The sequence below is a fragment of the Ceratotherium simum genome, chromosome 28 (assembly GCF_057802395.1).
Source record: "Ceratotherium simum simum isolate JZ-2026a chromosome 28, ASM5780239v1, whole genome shotgun sequence".
Taxonomy (NCBI): domain Eukaryota; kingdom Metazoa; phylum Chordata; class Mammalia; order Perissodactyla; family Rhinocerotidae; genus Ceratotherium; species Ceratotherium simum.
The window spans coordinates 5,414,875-5,429,901 of record NC_141927.1 but is presented as its reverse complement, the minus strand read 5'-3'; positions in this window follow the sequence as shown (position 1 = coordinate 5,429,901).

The window sequence follows — 15,027 nt, the reverse complement described above, 5'->3', positions numbered from 1 at the left end:
TAAACGGTGCTGGGAAAACTGGACAGCCACATGCGAAAGAACGAAAGTGGACCATTATCTTGCACCGTGTTGTTCTTTTTATAATCGAGACAACAGAGATAGGAACACAAGGTGAAGGCAAAGTTCTAGGAAAAGAATCTTTGAGCAGAAGCTGAGAAGTCAGTCAGGAGGACAACTCAAGGCAAAGGGCATTCCCAGCCTCCTCCAGGTCACATCCAGACTTGGTTGGGCTTTGTGGGGATACGGAAATGTCCTCCCGGCTGGTCTCTGTGCCTCTAGCTTCAAGGCCACCCTCACTTCCTCTCTCTCTCTCAGGCCAAAGTGCACACTCGTTACAAGGCCCTGCATAACATCACGTCTGCTTAGCTCTGTCTAACCCCCTCTGTTGCCAGTTTCTTTTACTTTCAGTATATTCTTTTATTAGTCACCCCTCAGTGTCATCTGCATAAGATGTCACATTTTAGCCTCTCCTCAAACCCCTCCTATTTCCACCCAACCCCTCTCTGAGGTGAGCTAGCTCGACTCCTCCGCCTTGTACCAGCCCCGTTTGCAGGTGAGTTTTCCGTTTCTGGTGTAATTACTAGGAGGACAGGGCAGTGGAGTGGTGGCCATATGGTTTAGTCTTTGTGGGGCCTGTGTTCCACTTACCTGGAATCCAGCCATGTCCAGGCTCCTCTCACTCCTGTGGTCTCATGGAAGAGAACATCCAGCATCCTCTGAGTTATCTTGGCTGTTTCTGCCAATGTCTTGGTGAACTCTTCATGTTTTCTTTTCTTTTATTTTAATTTTATTCTTTTTGTGGGAAGAGTCCTTAATATGAGATTTACCCTCTTAACAGATCTTTAAGTACACAGTACAGTTTTGTTGACTATAGATATAAGGCTGTACATCTGATCTCTAGAGCTGATTTATCTTGCTTGACTGAAACTTCATGCCTGTTGATTAGTAACTCCCCATGTCCCCCTCCCTCCAGCCCCTGGCAAGCCCATTCCACTCTCTGATTCTGTGAATTTGGCACTACTATCTCTACCCCAGAGCACTTACGTATGGTCTTCCTATTCCTGAGTGCCTGCTTCTCGCTTGACTCACTCAGCTAACCTCAGATCTGAGCTAAGCATCGATGCTGGGTTATGTACTACCACTAGGCATCACAAAGGCACCAGTGTTGCCACTACAATAGCACTTATCATACCGTATTGTAGTGCTCTACTGATGCTTCCATCGTCCCCAATAAATAGGACAGGCACTTGTCATTGTGTTCACATTTGTAAGTCTAATACTTAGCTTGGTACACAGAAGACACAGAATAGATACTATTCCTATGTGAGGACAGAGTCTGAGAGGCATTGTTGTGGGTTGACACCACTGATTCCTTTCCTTTGCTCAGGCAGTGGGATGTGATAGAGGAAGCACGAGATTAGCAGTCAAAAGAGCTGGCTTACCTTTGTGCCCCGATTTTAAAAGGTTGTGTCATGTTGAGGAAGTCTCTTCAGTGCTCTTAGCTTCAGTTATATCTGACAAATGATGTTACTATTCTCTACTAATATTATAGATTTGGTGTGAATTATAATTTGGGTAGTTTGAAAGTACGTTGCAAATTGTAAACTGCTATAGAAATTTCAGTGTAATATTAGATCAGGTCAGGATCTAATTCTGACACAAAATTCTGACACAAAAAAGTTCAATTGCCTGTGTTTGTTGCTCCCATGAGAACTGTCTCACTACTTCTCCAGGAGATTAGAGAGTAGCTACTAGCAAGAGAAAATGGTGATCCTTTCTCAGGAAGGACAGTGGAAAGAAATACTGTGTTGTTGAGTACTATGCACAAAAATATCTTGATAAAGAAAGTAACCCCAGTTTTACGTAGAAATTAGAACCCAGCAAATGTTTTATTGTCTCCTGATTGTAGAAGTAAACAATGAAGGTCTTAGGTATTGAGCCTGTCACCTTATTCTGCACCTGGAGTCCCTGGTTTATATATTACCAGCTAAATTGGTTGGTCTCTTTAACTTTTCAGCCACATATTGGCATTGTGTCATCTAGGTGCCCTCTTTGATAATGTGATAATGTGCTGTGACTAAACAATTAAACCTTGGTTTCCTGCCCATGTTCAAAGATTGTGCCCCAAGTCCTTTGTTTAGTCAGAGAAGTTGCCTTACTTGATCCAGTCAGTTTTCCAGTCTAGAATAATGATTTCTTGAAATTTCATAGCTGCTGAAACTGAGAGAATTCCTCAGTCCCTGTGATCACAGTAGGATAGGAAGGGAGATTTGTCTCCAAATCGTAGGTGGGGAAGATGGAACAATGAGAAGTGGCTGACCTTTGGATGAGAAGGGATGAAGTTTGGTGCAGGTAGAGTAGTCAGATTCAGTTGAGAGATTTGGTTCTGAGTCCTGCCTCTGGCATTTAGTAACTGTGTACCTTCAGAAATTTATTTAACTTCTTCATGCCTCTGTTATCTCATCCAATAAGCCTATTTATTGAATGAGGACTAAATTGGCTAATGTATGTAAAGTACTTAGAACAATGCCTTGCACATATCTAGTACCCAATAAACATTAATACAATACTAATACAGTGATTTTCATTATTCTTTATCATTTTCATTATCCACACCAGCCTGCAAAAGATTAGAAAAGAAGGAACATAGCATTTATTCTGTTTCAGTGGAATTCCACGTCTACACAGAAAGAAGGATGGCTCACCACTGCTCTAATGAGCAAGACCAGGGGTCCATCAACTTGTGGAGGCCACAAGATAAGTCTGAAGGTATTTAGACCTTCATTAACAATGGTGCATGCCAAAGGTAATGCACTGAGAGATAATGGGATGTTTCAAGCCCAAATGGGAGTTTCCTCTCTGAGTAATTAATTTGTCATTATGCCCATGCCTCTAGGCCAAACCTATTTAGCTATTCTAGTTCCAGCTAGAGTGGGTTGAGGAATCTAAATCAAGAGACAGAGAATCACAGGTGTCCTAGGGCCCTGTCATGCAAACCGACGGTGACGAGAAAGGGAAGGATGGAGCCTGGAATTGCTTTGTTCCATAACTTGGGAGACCATGCTCTTATAGTCAGTTTACATGCCAAGTTTAGCCTGTGTGACATCCTTTTCTGATACCTAACCTACAAGTCTATAACTTCTTCCTTCCAACTTGTTTATCTACTGAGGAAGGAGTAACTGAAACATTTTTTTCAAGTTAGAATTACTAGCAAAATATCCCACTGAGTGTTTAAGAAGATGAATAGCTCAGTGTGTCATCTTGAGATTTGATAGTGGTAAGACATTTAAAAAGATCTCATTGTGCAATTTACTTGTAATACTGTGCATAAAACACGTGGAGGGGCATCCTGTGAATTTGGAGCCTGTTATTCGGCCATGTAGGTTGAGTACTGCTCAATTCTGGTTGTCATTTGTCTCCTGTATCACCTAAGCAGCCAAACACAGAAGCTGTTTGGGTTTTGAATTTGTTTGGGGAAAACTTTCCTCAATCAAAAATATAGTTCAATTTACAAATATTTTGGGTGTGAATCCTAAAGATGAATTAAATAAAATTATCATTTTTAATTGTCTTTGCTGCCCTTATTTGACCATATTAGGATGGCCCATAATCATCTTAGGCAATAAACTCAGATATGTCTTTGAACATCATCATCAACATCTAGAAAATAGGAGATTTGGATTAATTAAGTAATAATATTCTGGGATCCTTTCAAAGTTTAATTCTACATAAGGGAAATGTCTATATTGGCCAGGATATATTTTATAGTTTTCCTAAAATTAGCGTTTGGATGCTGATGTATACGCAAATTTGTTTTAGTCTAAACCAAAATTTTTATTTTTTAAAAAATGAATATGCATTGAAAAATTATTTTTATTATATTTAGCACTTTCTTTCCCTTCAGCCAACTCCAAGACGAGCTGTTCCCTCCCCTGGCCTACATTTTCCTGTTCTTGTGTGTGTCTTCATTCCCAAAGTATGTAGAAGCTCATATGTGATATTCCAGAGTATTTCCTCCCTATTTCCTTCAAAATGTCTCAGTACCTAGCAAATTCTCAATAAATATTTATTAATAATGAAAATTTATTTGGCAGATGGTCCAGAGAAATTATCAATAATGACAAGAATAGAGTAAAAAGACCTCAGAGAGGTGACAGGTAGTGAGCTGGTTTTATGCATGAGTAACATTTAGAAATAACTGCTTCCATTTATCAAGGGCTTACTACGGGTCAAGTGAATTTCATAAAACATCTCATTTAATTTAATCCTTATGATAACACTCTGCAACAGGTTTCAATCTTATTTTTTTAAGGCTTTATTTTATTTTATTTTTTTAGAGCCATTTTAAGTTCCCAGAAAAATTGAGAGGAAGGTCCAGAGATTTCCCATTTACTCTCTGCCCCCACACATGCATAGCATCCCCCATTATCAACATCCCCTACCAGAGTGGTACATATGTTACAGTTGATGAACCTACACTGATACAGTATCATCACGCAAAGTCCGTAGTTTACATTAGGATTCACTCTTGGTGGTGTACTTTCTATGGGCTTGGACAGATGTATAATGATATTTAATCATTCATTTAGTATCATACAGAGTAGTTTCACTGCCCTAAAAATCCTCTGTGCTCTGACTATTCATCTCTCCCTCCCCCCATTACCCCTGGCAACCACTGATCTTTTTACTGTTTCCACTGTTTTGTCTTTTCCAGAATGTCATATGGTTGGAATCATGCTATATGTAGCCTTTTCAGATTGGTTTCTTTCACTTATTCATATGCATTTAGGGTTCCTCCATGTCTTTTCATGGCTTGATATCTCATTTCTTTTTAGCGATGAGTGATATTCCATTGTCTGGGTGGACCGCAGTTTATTTATCCATTCACTGACTGAATGACATCTTGGTCGCTTTCAAGTTTTGGTAATTATGAATAAAGCTGCTATAAACGTCCATGTGCAGGTTTTTGTGTGGACAAAAGTTTTCAACACCTTTGGCTAAATACTAAAGAGTGTGGTTGCTGGATCATATGGTAGGAGTATGTTTAGTTTTATAAGAAACCACCAAAGTGGCTGTACCATTTTGCATTCCCACCAGCAATGAATGAGAGTTCCTATTATTCCACATTCTTGCCTGCATTTGGTTGTCAGTGTTCCAGATTTTGACCATTCTAATAGGTGCATAGTGGTTCAATCTCATTTTATGGGTTCTTGTTTTTCTCAGATAAGAAAACCGAAACCCAGAGTGGTTAAGTAACTTATCCAAGGTCAGAATCTCATAACTGACAGAGCTGGGATCTAAATATGGAGCTGTTTGATGCCAAGGCCTGCAACCACTCCTAATCACCATGTCCTTTCTCTGGAGAGACAGTTTTCCTAAAATTTAAAAATAAAGGACTGTCCTATTCTCCTTATGAATAGGTTTATAGTGAAGATAAAATGAGACAATCTACTGAAGAGAAGTTTGAAAATTGCAAAGCACTATGAATATAGGTAGAAATATGTTATAGTATTTAGAAAAGGAGAGATTGTTTTGAGAATCAGTTCTAACACTAAGTGTTTGGGCAACCTCAAGTAAATCAGTTTCACTAGAACTTAGTTTTCTGATCTGTAAAGTATGACTACACTTACTATGTGACATGCGAGTGTGTACTCAGTACTAATATCATAAAAATTGCAACATCTGAGACTTTGTAGATGGACAGGAGGGTAAGACACACTCAGTGGGTGATAATCATTAGTACCCAAGCCAAGAAGCAAGAGATGATGAGTCAAATGCAAAGACATCAGAGGAGAGGAGGGGAGTTGGGATGCTAAATAGATATTAAGTTCTGGTCTGCCTAAAGGAAAATATCATGATGCTTATCACAAGAAATTCTACCAGATGGCTGATGTGATGGCTGATGCCAGTGAGAAATAAAGGCAGCCTCCTCTTGCCTTCCACTTAATGATCTGACCACTCATGATCAATGAGATTTTCAATCAAGTATGCAGTTGGAGTTGGAGACACCCAGGTTTCTTGATTTTGAAGTATTATTTTCATTTCTTTTAGTTTCTTAGAGAGAACAAAATTATTTAACTCGTTTTAATAATTAATAAATTGAATCTTGGTGACTATTCATTGAATAATCAGATATGAGCAGTTATTCTGGTAGATGCTGGCAATGATCTTTTTTTTTTCTCTAACATATGGAGATCCTGATTTTATGTCAGCTTGAAGCTCTATATTGAATCACCGGAACTTTATAGCAATAAAACTAACTCATTTTTAAACTGATGAATACACTATCTATGATGACTTGCTATTTGTAGTTATGTTACATGAATTTGAATGTTAGCCTGTATCACAACATTCTCGTTTTTATCATCCATACAGCTAAATTCCAAAATCCATTTTTATAGGCAATTTTAAGTATGATATTCTTCTTTTTGGCTCTGTAATTTTATTATGTGCATTAGAGATATGTTTTCTCTACTCCTTTTTCAGAGAGCTCACTTTATAAAAAGTCATTTTGATATAGCAGAATGCTGTGACAATAGCTCCAAATCTTGCACAAGATCCCAGAAACAGCATTATTATTAACGTCTTTGTCCATTGATTCTAGACAGAAGAGCTCAATAGGGAACAGACAAACACGTTTGCCTATTTTGAGAAGACAGACAAATATTTGGCTTGGGGAAGTGCAAAAACAAAGGAATCAGTGTGAAGGAACACAGCTCTTGCTTCCGAACACAAGGACCTTTCCAATGGCATTGACTGCATCACAGCAGATGCTTCCTCTGGAAGGTTAATTTGCAAAAACATGAAATAAAATCAACCTACCCATTAAAATCTTCTTATTTAAGTCCTCTTTTAAATCAGAGAATGCTATACAGCTGCTGTGGGGGTCAGGGAATGATGTGTTTTGTTCTGCAGAGTTGTTTTATGGAAGAATAATTTGATGTTCACACTCTGATTGGTGGCTGGCCATCCATTAAGATCCCTTCTCTAAAGGGTACAATTGCCCCTTCAAATGTTTATTAATAAGAGAGGAAGACTTTGATTTAGCCCACGAACACTATCAGGTCCATTTATTGCAATGCATTATTTAAGAGCTGTTTGCAGCATATTAGAGATAATAATTGCTGGTATTATCAGGTGGAATGTTGCAATGATGAGTCCACTAATATAATGTAGTGAGCTCCCTGAGAGAGAGATGGTACGTTTTGGGAACCACAGACACTTTGCTGTTAGCTGCCAAATAGTGTTTTTGGCAGATTACTGTCACAGTACGCTTTCAGAAGTACTCTTTGGTGGACAGTAAAAAAGCAAATGGCAATTCACTCGTAGAGTAATGATTGCTTTGGACAAATGCTGAGGTGTAATGTATCGTAAACACTAAACTATCAGCCTTATTTATGAGGCCCGGGTTTCAGTCACTCTCCAACTATTGAGATGATTTTCAGCTGGTAGTGTAGATATTTTTCTTAATTACATGTTACTGTTGTGAGTGATTAAACATTGTCTTTCCTAGATACAGTTATGTAGGTTTGAAATACTGCCATATCCATTGAAGAAAGAATGCCTAGTTGACACGGTTACTACCGGGAGGAGCAGGTCCAGAGGGCTGGGCTCCTAAGGCAGCTGGGCCACCCCAAAGATACTGGGCCTCTTCTAAGAAGATCCCATTGCAATGAACTTAGGGATTTCTCACTGCCCAGGTTCCCAGACTTCTCTTCCCAGGCACCCTGTGCTAGATTTCACCCAAATGCATCATAGACTCCTAGTCTTGTCTTAGTCTGTTCAAAGGTGAAGCTTCCTGCTAAAAGTGTCTGACTTGGGCCTTCCTTTCCCATTTCTCTATTGTACCAACTAGGAGCTGGTGTCTGCCCCTTGTCTTACTGGAATCTGACCTTGGCCCACTTGTGATTTTCCTTTGCATTCTGCTTCTCTCAACTGCTCGTCATGAGTTGCTCTGTCATATAGTCTAGATACGTAAGCCATATGTAAACAACACATCAAATCATTGCACATACCTGTTAGTCACTAGAGGTGACCCAATCTGAGTTTTCTCAGCAAGTAGTATTGCACAGTGGCTACCAAGCCACGAGAATCAGCTACAGCAAGAAGAAAAATAAGCTTATTTTGCGGGTTCTTAAAACATCATAGATTCTGTATACGATAACATCTAGGAGACTTATCTGGAAAAAAAGTCTGTCATTATTTGTAAGTCAAAAGGATGAACAGTGTTTGTTTTTGTGTTTTTCTAACTTTGCTTAGCAATTATCTAGTATGAACTCAGAGGTCTTCAAGAAGTCCTCTGGCTTCAATATCTGTTTTCTAAGTACTCATCATTACTCAATAGGCCCATGAATGAGCCATTGATTAGGGTACTAAAGATTTGTCCATAGGCCCATTTAATTCTGAGGACTGTCCAAGAAAAAAGAAAAAAAAAAGAAATACTTCTCCACATGTAGATGGCTGAGTGCACTACGCAACTTAATGCTTTCTCGTAATCAGCAGTACTTTTTTTTTTTCCTTTTTGAGCACAAATTTCACTAAGTACCCTGTTGTAATGATAAACACCAAACAAAGCTTCCTTCACGTGGCGACACTGGCTGCAGGGTAATGTCCTTATTTTAGAGATGTTTTACACAGAGTTACGTTTTCGCTGAGAAAAAGTCATAAGGCTGTTTTTCTTACACTGTGAGGTAAGGCACACCTGTTAGAATAAACCATATTTGTGCTAAGCCTCTGTAGGCTTCGAGAAACATTTTTGTTTTTCCTCTTAAACTGGGAATCAGCTCAGAAATGGAGGTAAGGGAGAAACAAGGCTTATTGAAAAAGAAAAACATTAACAATGGGAAGGAAAAAATCCTTTATCCATCTTAGGAGGTACTTTCTTTAAAGAGAGGAAAATCTGCTTTTCTCTTTCTAAAAGTTAAACTGTATGAGGTCTTCATTCTGCATTGTAGAATTATCAAAAGGGATCCCGTCTGTAATGAGACATCGAAATCTAACCATTTGAAAGGAATTTTCTTTTTTTCTATCGACCCCCAAGATGGAAACTTCCAAACTGAGCTCTCCTCTCCTGCAGAGGTTGAAATTGAAATTCCTTCTCACAATTGCTGAGCTGCAGGTGAGATACCAGTGTCTCACTCTACAGGCTGAGGGGAGCAGCATGGCACTAACTAGGGCTGACTTGGTATGGATTTCCTTTCAGCAAATTAAAATATACCTCCTTTGACAAGGCAAAAAAGAGGATGTGGTCACATTTGCTGTATCTTACCAGGGTATTGCTGGCATCCGTCACTCTCAAAAGAATTCTTCTTTGAAGTTTTTTCAGATTTGAGAGATTCTCTTTAAGGTTTGTCTGCATTTCACATTTTCTAAGAACATAACTTCCCCTAAAAATGAAAAATCAATCTGGGAGAATAAGTGAAGTGCCAATGTTTAAAAGGGTAGTTAGTATTCTGAGAAAAAAAAAAAATCTTGGATTGTATTGGTAAAAGTGGTTAGTCATCTGAATGAAAAAAAAAATGGCAAGTGGTGATTTAATTGACCCATTCATCATTCATTTTTTCCTACTCTTATAGGACATGTGCTATGCCTAAGTCATGGGCCAGGATCTGTGGTAGACACGGAAATGAATAAGATGAGACCTCGTGATCGCTAATTCACACATCAACTTGACTGGGCCATGGGGTGCCCAGAGAGCTGGTTAAACATTATTTCTGGGTGTGTCTATCAGAGTGTTTCTAGAAAAGAGAAGCTTCTGAATTGGTGGACTGAGAAGGTTGCCCTCCCCAATGTTGGTGGGCACCATCCAGTGCACTGAGTGCCTGAACAGAACAAAAGATAGAGGAAGGTTGAGCTCGCTCTCTGTGCCTGGCTGACTGAGCTGGGACATTGATCTTCTCCTGCCCACAGCTCTCCAGCTCCCAGGCCTTAGAACTACACCACCGGCTTTCTTGAGGCTCCAGCTTGCAGATGGCAGGTCAGGGGACTTCTCAGCCTCTGTGACTGGTTCTGTTCCTCTGGAGACCCTGACTAATACAGACCTGCTCCAGTGTTTCTCAAAATGGGGTTAGTGACTGCTAGTGGTATAGGAGATATTATCTGATATTTGAATGTAGCATGTATTCTTTCTTTTTGGTAGAAAGAAAGGAACTCTATTTCACTGGATTCTGGAAATTGAAATCTTCCATCAAAACTACTATGGGAGGCGGAGTCAAGATGGCGGCGTAGGCAGACTCTGAACTCACCTCCTCCCGTGGACACAGCCAATTTACAACTACTCGTGGAAAAATTACCCCTGAGACAGAACTGAAAACTGGATGAGAGGAACTCCTGCAACAACGGACAATCCTAACTGGGGTGGAAGAGGCAGAGACTCCCTTCCGGAGAGGAAAAACCCCGCCTTCACAAGCCGCCAGCGTCACGGCCGCCGGGAGCAGCTCACAGGTACGCAGCCTCCCTGGAGGCGCGGGGCCCTGAGCCGGGGAGCGCCCCCGCTGTGGGCATTTTGTGGACCCAGCACAATCGACACCAGTGGCATAATATCTGATCTTGCCTGCTACTAAAGCATTGGGGAGCACCCCCAGAAAACCCGGTTCACAAAGAAACTAAAACTGGCTCTTAAAGGGCCCGCGCACAAACTCACCCGTTCCAGAAAGCATCCTAAAATCACCAGAAAGAAAGGTGCACACTGCTTTGGTGACAAGAGACTCACCTAATAGGCCCTGAGTGCATCTCGGTGAGGTGAGACCTCTCCAGGGACGGGGCCATTGGCGCGGCCATTGTTGTGGCCTGGTGTGAGCGTGCTGACACAGACGCCATTGGAGTTTTCCCTGAGACCTGCTAGCCCAGGGTCTGCTCCACCCGCTAGAGCACCGATTTAATCCAGCTCAGCCAAGGCAGGCAGCCCACCCTAGAGACTGGCCCCACCTAACAACAAGCCCTCAGACAACGTGTGGGCCTGCATAGATTGGTGACTGGATTTTCTGCAGCCTGGCAACTGAGCTGACTTGAGCGGGGCAGGGTGTGCACAAGGAGCGGGTGGAGAGTGTGGGGTGGTGGCGGAGTGTGTGGGGCTCCCGCCGTGGAGAGACTGGGTCCGCTTGGGGAGGTCGGGGCGCTCACACCGGGCAGGACTGTGTTGACTGTGCGTGTGGACCTCTGGGCGGCAGGGCTTGTCAGCTGCAGAAGACTTGTGCTTCTCAAAGACCCACATAGGAGGTTTGCCCCACCTTCCAAAGCCTGAAACAATTGGGTGCTCCTGTGCCTGAGGCCAGTCCCACCCAGCTGCAATCCTCAGAGAGCTGACAAGAGACCTAATAGGCTAGAGGTTTACAGCAATTCTAAGGCCCTGAGCCTAACAACCTGCCACACTGGGGGCCTACTCACTTAAAAGAAATACTGCAACACAAATGTGGTATTAGAACTTACAGCCAACTGTGCTGGGGCTCCCCACACCTGATAAAGAGACTGAAGGGCCCACAACAACTACAAGCAGCTGAGCATTACAACAGCTGGCCAGGAGCATAACTCAGCCTCCTGGGCGCCTATAGGGAGAGCTAACAGGCCACAATAGAAGGACACACGTAGCCCACATAGGGGCCACCCTGGAACATTGAGAACTGAGGAAGCACACTGGAAGCCTCCTAAGGCATCACTTACATAAGGTCACCTATCCAAGAGCAGGAGGCGTAGCTGACCTACCTAATACGTGAGACACAAGCAAAGGGAAAGAGGCAAAATGAGGAGGCAAAAGAATACATGCCAAGAAAGGGAACAGGACAAAACCCAGAAAAGGAACTAAGTGAAACAGAAATGAGCAACCTACCTGACAGAGAGTTCAAACTAAGAGTGTTAAGGATGCTCACTGATCTGGGGAGAAGAATAGATGAACTCAGTGAGAATGTCAACAAAGAAATGGGAGATATAAAAAGAACCAATCAGAAATGAAGAATACAATACTGGAAATGAAAAACTCATTAGAGGGACTCAAAAGCAGAGTAGAGGATACAGAAGAACGGATCAGTGAGCTGGAAGAAAGACTAGAAGAAATTACCCAAGGTGAACAGGTAAAAGAGAAAAGAATTAAAAAGAGTGAGGACAGTCTAAGGGACCTCTGGGACAACATCAAGCGCACTAACATCCGTGTTATAGGTGTCCCGGAAGGAGAAGAGCGAGACAAGGGGGCAGAGAATCTATTTCAAGAAATAATAGATGAAAACTTCCCTAACCTAAGGAAGGAAACAGACATCCAGGTACAGGAGGCACAGAGAGCCCCAAACAAGATAAACCCAAAGAGGCCCACACCAAGACACATCATAATCAAAATGTCCAGAATTAAAGATAAAGAGAGAATCCTAAAAGCCGCAAGAGAATGTCAAGTTACATACAAAGGAAACCCCATAAGGCTATCAGCTGACTTCTCAGCAGAAACCTTACAGGCTAGAAGAGAATGGCATGATATATTTAAAGTGCTAAAAGGAAAAAACTTACAGCCAAGAATACTCTACCCGGCAAGGTTATCGTTCAAAATGGAAGGAGAGATCAAAATTTTCCCAGATAAGCAAAAATTAAAGGAGTTTGTCACCAAGAAACCAGTGTTACAAGAAATGTTAAAGGGACTGATTTAAGGGGAAAAGAGAAGACCACAAATAGGAAAAATTATCTATTTCCACGATTAGAACGTAATGGATACAAATGCACAAAAAGAGGTTAGATATGATATCAAAAACATAAAAAGGAGGGAGGAGGGAAGCAAAAGAGTAAACCTTTCAGACAGACGTCAAACTAAAGTGACCTTCAATTCTGTCTAGAAGAAGTAAGGAACAGAGAAGGACTCCTTAAACACTGAGGAAAAAAATAAAAAAGTTAAAAAATGGCAGTAAGTACATACTTATCAATAGCTACTTTAAACGTCAATGGACTAAATGCCCCAATTAAAAGGCATAGGGTGGCTGACTGGATAAAAACAAGACCCATATATATGCTGCATACAAGAGACACACTTCAGACCTAAAGACACTCACAAACTGAAAGTGAAGGGATGGAAAAAGATACTCCACGCAAATGGCAATGAAAAGAAAGCTGGGGTAGCAGTACTCATATCAGACAAAATAGACTTTAAAACAAAAACTGTAAAAAGAGACAAAGAAGGGCATTACATAATGATCAAGGGAACAATCCAACAAGAGGATATAACACTTGTAAATATCTACGCACCCAATGTAGGTGCACCTAAATATATAAAGCAATTATTAACAGACATAAAAACAGAAATAGACAGTAACACAATAATAGTAGGGGACTTTAACACTCCACTTACACCAACGGATAGATCATCCAAACAGAAGATCAATAAGGAAACATTGGCCTTAAACGACACCTTAGAACAGATGGACCTAGTAGATATATACAGAGCATTCCATCCAAAAACCGAAGAATACACGTTCTTTTCAAATGCACATGGAACATTCTCCAAGATTGATCACATATTAGGCCACAAAACAAGTCTCCATAAATTTAAGAAGATTGAAATAATACCAAGCATCTTTTCTGACCACAACGGTATGAAACTAGAAATCATCTATAGAAAGAAAATCAGAAAAGCCACAAATACATGGAGATTAAACAAAATGCTACTGAACAACGACTGGGTTAACGAAGAAATCAAAGGAGAAATCAAAAAATACCTGGAGACAAATGAAAATGAAAATACGACATGCCAGAATTTATGGGATACAGCAAAAGCGGTTCTAAGAGGGAAGTTTATAGCGATACAGGCCTATCTCAACAAACAAGAAAAATCTCAAATAAACAATCTAAAAATGCACCTAAAGGAACTGGAAAAAGAAGAACAAACAAAGCCCAAAATCAGTAGAAGAAGGGAAATAATAAAAATCAGAGCAGAAATAAATGAAATAGAGACCAAAAACAATAGAAAAAATTAATAAAACCAAGAGCTGGTTCTTTGAAAAGATCAACAAAATAGACAAACCTTTAGCTAGACTCACCAAGAAAAAAGAGAGAAGGCACAAATAAGTAAAATCAGAAATGAAAGAGGAGAGGTTACAACAGACACCTCAGAAATACAAAAGATTATAAGAGAATACTATGAAAAACTATATGCCAACCAATTCGACAATCTGGAAGAAATGGATAAATTCTTAGAATCATACAACCTTCCAAAACTGGATCAAGAAGAAGTGGAGAATTTGAATAGACCAATCACCAGTAAGGAGATCGAAACAGTAATCACAAACCTCCCCAAAAATAAAAGTCCAGGACCAGACGGCTTCCCTGGTGAATTCTACCAAACATTCAAAGAAGACTTAATACCTATCCTTCTCAAACTCTTCCAAAAATTGAGGAGGGGGAAGCTCCTAACTCATTCTACGAAGCTGACATTACCCTGACACCAAAACCAGACAAGGACAACACAAAAAAGAAAATTACAGGCCAATATCACTGATGAACATCGATGCGAAAATCCTCAACAAAATACTAGCAAATCGCATACAACAATACGTTAAAAAGATTATACACCATGATCAAGTGGGATTTATTCCAGGGATGCAGGGATGGTTTAACATTCGCAAATCAATCAACGTAATACACCACATTAATAAAATGAAGAACAAAAATCACATGATCATCTCAATAGATGCAGAGAAAGCATTTGACAAGATACAGCATCCATTTATGATAAAAACTCTGAATAAAATGGGTATAGAAGGAAAGTACCTCAACATAATAAAGACCATATATGAGAAACCCACAGCTAATATCATCCTCAATGGTGAAAAACTGAAAGCTATCCCTCTAAGAACAGGAACCAGACAAGGATGCCCACTGTCACCACTCCTATTTAACATAGTATTGGAAGTCCTAGCCAGAGCAATCAGGCAAGAGAAAGAAATAAAAGGGATCCAAATTGGAAAGGAAGAAGTGAAACTGTCACTATTTGCAGATGACATGATTTTATATATAGAAAACCCTAAAGAATCCACCAGAAAACTTTTAGAAGTAATAAAC